This window comes from Triticum urartu, chromosome 2 (assembly GCF_003073215.2).
Source record: "Triticum urartu cultivar G1812 chromosome 2, Tu2.1, whole genome shotgun sequence".
Lineage (NCBI taxonomy): Eukaryota > Viridiplantae > Streptophyta > Magnoliopsida > Poales > Poaceae > Triticum > Triticum urartu.
The window spans coordinates 526,342,453-526,350,778 of NC_053023.1; the positions used below are offsets into that span (position 1 = coordinate 526,342,453).

At 38.2% G+C, this 8,326-nt stretch overlaps 1 long non-coding RNA gene across 4 annotated transcripts; it reads right to left on the reverse strand.

Annotated features, from left to right (window-relative positions):
- Positions 1 to 1,782: 1,782 nt before the first annotated feature.
- On the reverse strand, positions 1,783 to 5,754 carry LOC125538485. 4 transcript variants are annotated; one of them, XR_007296356.1, is made up of 5 exons: positions 5,304 to 5,754; positions 4,504 to 4,978; positions 3,894 to 4,333; positions 2,911 to 2,988; positions 1,783 to 2,031 (listed from the first exon to the last, which is right to left on the reverse strand). It is a non-coding gene; the product is annotated as an uncharacterized LOC125538485 (long non-coding RNA). The 4 variants fall into 4 exon arrangements; XR_007296354.1 differs by having other exon boundaries at positions 3,894 to 4,978; positions 5,352 to 5,754; XR_007296353.1 differs by having other exon boundaries at positions 3,894 to 4,978.
- Positions 5,755 to 8,326: the final 2,572 nt, after the last annotated feature.

The following is an 8,326-nucleotide window of genomic DNA, read 5'->3' on the forward strand; positions in this document are numbered from 1 at the left end:
TGACACGCATCATCATTGTCATATTGCCTTGCATGATCATGTAGTTGACATCATATTTGTGGCAAAGCCACCGTTCATAATCCTTAATACATGTCACTCATGAGTCATTGCACATCTCGGTACACCACCAGAGACATTCATATAGAGTCATATCTTGTTCTAGTATCGAGTTGTAATCATCGAGTTGTAAATAAATAAATAGAAGTGTGATGATCATAATTAATAAAGGGCTAGTGTCTATTTTAATTAGATTTTTTGTTTTGTTTGAACTCAAACATTTATTTCTTTTACACATGCTCCAATTCCATATTTTCATTTATGAATTTCGCATGTTCACATGTAAAAATTGAAATTCTATATTCATGTGCCATATTGTGAAAAATATATATTCGCAAGTTTGGCAATATGCTACAACATTTGGTTAACTGTAAAAAATGGCAATTATGTATATAACATGAGTGTATATCATATATATATATATACTATAAGTAAAAGTTGGAAAATAAATATCTTACTCTAGATTCATAGTGCTACATATAGATTTGGCGTAGCATTTTTTGCAAACCATTAAAGCCTAGTTGTTAAAGGCCAAAGATGTATAGGTATATGCATGAGCATTTAAGTGAACTTATATCATATAATATATCCTTGCTGAAATTGTGGTTGGTTTACGCTATGCTACTAATTTACTTTAGTTTTCTTGATGTGGAATTCATACTACTCATAGTTTAGAATGAGTTATCTTCATTTTCTTTTATAACAAACTTCAATGGAGATGTTGGACCAGCTGATTAAATGAAAACGGTCATTGTACAAACTTGAGTTTGTGATATCATATCACTACACGAAATACCAGTATCTAGACGTATGTACGAGCTAGAACTAAAAAACACATAATAGTGACATTTTCAGTATGTTCATTTTGCAAATTCTTTCCACAATAATATAGAAAAATATCCAAATTATTATTATCCAGGCATATTAAGTTCTCAACTGCTTCAAACTTTCCATAGGACAAAATACTATATTCTTTGAATAAGTTCCTTATGGCCTGCATTATATGTTATAATTTGGTGGTCAATAAGATATAAAAGAAAATGAATTGATGGACACCGGATGTTTGAATAACCTTAGTGAGCTTTGAAGTATATATAGTACTATGTACAAACGGAAAGAAATAAGAGCTATACTATAATATTCAAAATGAAGAGGAACTTGCGAACTTATCGTTTGACGTTGATTGAAATTGAGAAAAAATTGGACCCCACAATCTAATACTAAATATGAAATATTAGATTTTAAACAAATGACATGAAAATAAAATATTGATTAAAAACATGTAGCAGTTTATCATGATTATCCACATTGATTTAGAAACTCATAATTAGGCATTTTACATATTCATATGATTTCAAACTAGCATTACCTTGGGACTTCTTTTAATTCTTAGCAATCAGTTATATAGTACATCAATTTTTTGCTGTTCAGCATGAGTAGTTAGCTATCCTCTTAATAGAAGGTATATGGTATTCTTTTTTGCTTTCTTAGATTCCGTGGTATTTTTTTTTTGGTTGATACACCATTGGAGATCTAACATGTATAGTTCTACTTCCAAAAAAATACATGTATAGTTATCTCTTGTCATAGCAAGTTATAATTGTGAACATTCAAACAAAGCGATGTTGCATTAGATGGCATGTAACACATGTTTGATCACATCGACAATATATATTTCGGAGAAGATAATCGATCTATTGTCATAATAATGATGAAAACATATAGTAGTAGAAACATATTAAAACATCTTATATTTATTTACAAAGGGAGTGTAATATATATGCAAAGATCAGTGGCATACATTTATACGGAAATGTTGTAGTAGCATCCATTGTAATAACATGTGACTTAGATCACTACCAGTTACATGAAAAATGCTTCACGGCCTTGTATATTACCACCAAGCCCTCCTAGCGAGTGGAGTTACTTCCGTCCAACCGAAAAACTGCCCCCGTTAAAAAACTGGTTTACGATCTATAAAGTAGAACAAAAGAATTGATTAGTAAAGATTAGCTTATTTTTTAAAAACATAGATTTTGATCCCTTTAGTGAAGGCTAGTTACTAAAGTACAGTGCATGAACTGTCTTTCATATGTATATCAATGGTACTTGCTCAAAAAAAGGTACGTATATCTACGCTATCCTTTCCTAGCTTTTCTCAAAATGGTTGCAGCAGTGGGAAGCTAGAGGCGCATGCCATGAAGATTTCATTTTACATCAGTGACAATGGCAAGCTATAATAGATAGGAGAAAACATGCATGATCCTTTCTGGTACAAACATCATGTTGACGTAAATTACATTAGCATGGAGGACACTGAGTCCAATGATTCTAAAGAGTTCTTCTAGTGTGTTAGATATGTACGAAAAACATATAGAATGAGAGCACACAGTATGAAGAGAATATGATTAATTAGTGTTTTGTGTTGTATCAGACTTGTAGTGAGAGAAGTAAAAATTAGGTGTAAAATGTGTTGGTTTCTACCAGAAACGCATGTATAGATAAATATTCTACCATAGGATCAAGATTCCTACATTGCTCGGAGCAGGTAACAAAAGTGGTGGCTGCCATGGGCTTTCCGCATTTTGTCTATTCTCCACAAACGAAAATAATAGTCTGAAGTACAACTTTATCACAGTACACACCTTTATCCACTGGGTTCACCATTATGAGTAGAAAATACATGTCATTTTAGTTTACTTACAAAATTATGTTCTCAACAAAAGGCAAGCATGCATAAGCACTCCATGATTCTTGTACAAATTACATACTGGAAGCGAAACAATTTTCGATGAATTAAAGAAAAGGCTCTATGATTTATCTATAAATTATGCAATGGAGCTCGTCAAATACCTTACTGGATTATTAAGATGCTATCATGTTTCTCTCCAATCTAGCTACATTGCAACACCAGAAGTAATTTCACTTATTCTGAAACATAGTAAATTGCCAATTAATCAGTACTGATCCCTTTGTAGTATACATTTAAGGATAAACTTGTCAGGACATAAAATACATTTGATTCTTGGAAGTGGCACTACCTTACTACAATATGTTACAATAATAGGCATACTTCTAATTTCTGTAATTTATTGAACAACACATTGAAATGCTCTGTACACAGTGATTATGATCAACTTCAGTTATAAAAATCACTATGAGATGCACTACCAATCTGAAGCTAACTATGTATGACATTCAGAGCATCATATTAAGGGCTTGAATTTACTAAATGGCAAAAAAGATAGATTAACTACCTGTGCGCTGATCCATAACATATACATCACAGACAACTCTTGCTGATCATATCTAATGAACTGCCGAATTAATACAAATGTGTGTTGTTTGTCAAACCTGTCATGCTTTAGTTCATAGTAAACTTGGTATATCCATCTCTAAACTTGCATACTACATGCCTAACTGGTGCAGCACCAAGATTTGACCTGCTGTTAGTGTTGTGACCAGCAGTGTGATTTTGTGGCTTATATAACGTCTGGAATGATAGAATGATAAGAACAATTTGCAGGTGAAGTACATTCGTACTATTGTTAATATTAGATTTAACTTTTCCAGTAAAAATATATTTCTTGCTCTGGATTGTTAATCCGGCAGTCATACTATAATCATCATTCATCAGTATAGGTTCCACTATTGTTTGTAAACTCTGCAGACTATATGTATATGGCTAGGTAATGACAACATAAGGTGTGGTTGCAGGCACAAAGTAAAAGACCATGGCGAAGTACCCAAAACACATGATCTTCTAAATAAATTTTGAAACAGAATAGCTTGCTACTTTACTCATGGTTTGGCATGTGGATTATACAGTGGCGTACCTCAAGTGGAGCACTGGCGGTCCTGTTCCGTCGAAGTTGTACATCGTTGTTCCAGAGAAAATTGTAGAACAACAAGATTGGATACTTCTGTATAGGGGCTTGAGGCCATCTTTGATGTGGCAAAGAGAGTGTTCCATGTCGAGTCCATCTCCAACACACATTAATGACGTGCTTGAGCAGGAAAAAACATCAGAGTTGGCGACGCCCTCCATTTTTGCAGCCCGCATAGGCACCTCGACTTGCTCCCATCGCAGGATGGCGGCGCTCTCATGGTTGTTCAGGGAGTAGAGCGGCATGGATGGGGGTGTGACCACGGTGAAGAGCGCGGGAGCAGCTTTTCCAGTAAAATAGCTTTCTTGTTCTGAATTATTAATCCGGCAATCATACCATAATCATCAACCATCATTATTGGTTTCACTCTTGTTTGTAAACTCTGCAGACTATCCGTATATGGCAAGTTAATGACGATAGAAGCTATGGTTGCAGGCACACAGTAAAAGATCATGGTGAAGTATAAAACCCAAAACACATGCTCTTCCAAATAAATTTTGAAACATAATAGCTTGCTACTTTACTCATGGTTTGGCATGTAGATTATACAATGGTGTACCTCGGGTGTAGCACTGGTGGTTAGTGTTCCGTCAAAATTGTACATCGTTCTTATAGAGAAAATGGTAGAACGGCAAGGCTGAATACTTCCACATAGGGGCTTGAGGCCATCGTTTATGTGTCAAAGAGAGCGTTCCATGTGGAGTCCATGTCCAACGCCCATTAATTACTGACGTGCTCAAGCAGGACACAAAATCCAAGTCGGGGACGCCCTCTATTTTTGCAGCCCACATAGGCACCTCGACTTCTATATAGCCAGAAGGTATGCATGCTATACATGACCAGTTTTATTCAAAAATAGCTACAGAGATAAAACAGTTCATCTATGGGGGGAGCGACTACCTGTGGTGAGTGCCAACCACATCAGTATACATGGACGATGTCATTTGGACAAAACGATGATATTGTTGTTATTATTTCAATGAAGTACTGGTTGTCTCCGGTAGCTTGATATGCTAGATATATACTCCAAGTATCTGCAAAATGGTGCCATGCATCTTAGTATCCATAGGGAAAACATCTATAGACGACTATCAGATTTGATGACATTAGTTATAACAAAGAGAGAATAAATATAATTGGTGTTGTTGATACAGGCCGTGAGTTGCGAGTCACATGGCACGAAGACACGGGCACATATATTTAGCGAATCTGACTTCCCAATCAGGTTCCGGCAAGATGTGCCAGTACATATACGTGCGCACAACCATATATACAAATTAAAAGAGAAGTATTTCTTCTAGCATCTAGCACACACATGTGAGATTGAATTGAATGCAATTAATAGGTTCTTGATCATACATGCCTTCAGATCCACGAAGCTCGACTTGAACATAAATATAGACGTACGTGTACAACCTCCTAATCCAGCATGAACTACCGGCATGGATGGGGGCGTGACCACGGTGAAGAGCGCGGGAGCGCAGCGGAGGACGGGGAGGGAGGTGGGTCAGCGGAGCTTCTCCGAAGGTCGGGCGGTGAGGACGCAGGACCATTGGTGGAGATCGGGATGGGAGGAGTGTCGCTGGAGGTCGGGGTAGAGGGGGCGCAGGACCACCGCGGAGGTAGGGGTGGGAGGTGGCGGCGGAGATCGAGGTGGGCTGGCGGCGCTTCAGGAGGAGCGAGGGCGTGGCTGTGCTTCGGGGAGGAGGCGGAGATGGAGGAGGAGCGAGAGCGTGACTGCGCTTCGGGGAAGAGGCGGAGATGGAGAAGGTTGGATGGCTTGTTGGGCCATAGAATGGCTAACCCCACGTAGGAGACACGTGAGATTGGGAATTTCCCCAGGCTAAAAACGAAGGCCCATATGATACTCCTACAACCGTGATCAGGTTTAATCTGGACCGTAATAATTCGGTCCCACTGGATAAACGGCTGGTAATTTCTAATTAACGTGGTAATTTCTAGGGAGTCCAGGATTAGTATAGGTATATATAGATATATAGATATATAGATAGATATTGATAGATTGTCCCAAAAAAAGAGAAAGACCAAAAATAGAAGGCCTAAAAATAAAAATAAAAAGGGGCAATGCTACTATCCTTTTTTCCACACTTGTGCTTCAAAGTATCACCATGATCTTTATGATAGAGAGTCTCTTGTTTTGTCATTTTCATATACTAGTGGGAATTTTTCATTATAGAACTTGGCTTGTATATTCCAACAATGGGCCTCCTCAAGTGCCCTAGGTCTTCGTGAGAAAGCAAGTAGGATGCACACTCACTTAGTTTCTTTTGTTGGCTTTCATACATTTATAGCTCTAGTGCATCCGTTGCATGGCAATCCCTACTCCTTGCATTGACATCAATTGATGGGTATCTCCCTAGCCCATTGATTATCCGCGTCAATGTGAGACTTTCTCCCTTTTTTCTTCTCCACATAACCCCCTTCATTATATTGTATTCCACCCATAGTGCTATATCCATGGCTCACGCTCATGTATTGCGTGAACGTTGAAAAAAGTTTGAGATTACTAAAGTATGAAACAATTGCTTAGCTTGTCATCGGGTTTGTGCATGATGAGAGCATTCTTGTGTGACGAAAATGGAGCATGACCAAACTATATGATTTTGTAGGGATGCACTTTCTTTGGCCATGTTATTTTGAGAAGACATGGTTGCTTAGTTAGTATGCTTGAAGTATTATTATTTTTATGTCAATATTAAACTTCTATCTTGAATCTTTCGGATCTGAAAATTCATGCCACAATAAAGAAAATTACATTGAGAAATATGTTAGGAAGCATTCCACATCAAAATTCTGTTTTTATCATTTACCTACTCGAGGACGAGTAGGAATTAAGCTTGGGGATGGTTGATACGTCTCCAATGTATCTATAATTTTTGATTGCTCCATGCTATTATATATTCTGTTTTGGATGTTTAATGGGCTTATTTATACACTTTTATATTATTTTTGGGACTAACCTATTAACCGGAGGCCCAGCCCAAATTGTTGTTTTGTTGCCTATTTCAGTGTTTTGCAGAAAAAGAATATCCAACGGAGTCCAAATGGAATGAAACCTTTGGGAGCGTGATTTTTGGAACAAACGTGATCCAGAGGACTTGGAGTGGATGTCAAGCAACCAACGAGGAAGTCATGAGGAAGGGACGCGACTACCCCCTGGGTGCGCCCTCCACCCTCGTGGGCCCCTCGTGGCTCCACCGACCTACTTCTTTCTCCTATATATACCTACGTACCCTGAAAACATAGGGGAGCACCACGAAAACCTAATTCCACCCCGCAACCTTCTGTACCTGTGAGATCCCATCTTGGGGCCTTTTCCGGTGCTCCACCGGAGGGGGCATTGATCACGGAGGGCTTCTACATCAACACCATAGCCTCTCCGATGATGTGTGAGTAGTTTACTTCAGACCTTCGGGTCCATAGTTATTAGCTAGGTGGCTTCTTCTCTCTCTTTGGATCTCAATACAAAGTTCTCCTCGATTCTCTTGGAGATCTATTCGATGTAATCTTCTTTTGTGGTGTGTTTGTCGAGATCCGATGAATTGTTGGTTTATGATCAAGATTATCTATGAACAATATTTGAATCTTCTCTGAATTATTTTATGTATGATTGGTTATCTTTGCAAGTCTCTTCGAATTTTCAGTTTGGTTTGGCCTACTAGATTGATCTTTCTTGCAATGGGAGAAGTGCTTAGCTTTGGGTTCAATCTTGCGGTGCTCGATCCCAGTGATAGTAGGGGAAACGACACGTATTGTATTGTTGCCATCGAGGATAAAAAGATGGGGTTTACATCATATTGCATGAGTTTATCCCTCTACATCATGTCATCTTCCTTAAAGCTTTACTCCGTTCTTTTGAACTTAATACTCTAGATGCATGCTGGATAGCGGTCGATGTGTGGAGTAATAGTAGTAGATGCAGGCAGGAGTCGGTCTACTTGTCACGGACGTGATGCCTATATACATGATCATACCTAGATATTCTCATAACTATGCTCAATTCTATCAATTGCTCAACCGTAATTTGTTCACCCACCATAATACTTATGCTATCTTGAGAGAAGCCACTAGTGAAACCTATGGCCCCCGGGTCTATCTTCCATCATATTAATCTCCTATCAACTAGCTATTTCTGGCACCGTTTATTTTGCAATCTTTACTTTCAATCTATATCATAAAAATACCAAAAATATTTATCTTATTATTATTATCTCTATCAGATCTCACTCTTGCAAGTGGCCGTGAAGGGATTGACAAGCCCTTTATCGTGTTGGTTGCGAGGTTCTTATTTGTTTGTGTAGGTACGAGGTGACTCGCGCGTGGTCTCCTACTGGATTGATACCTTGGTTCTCGAAAAATGA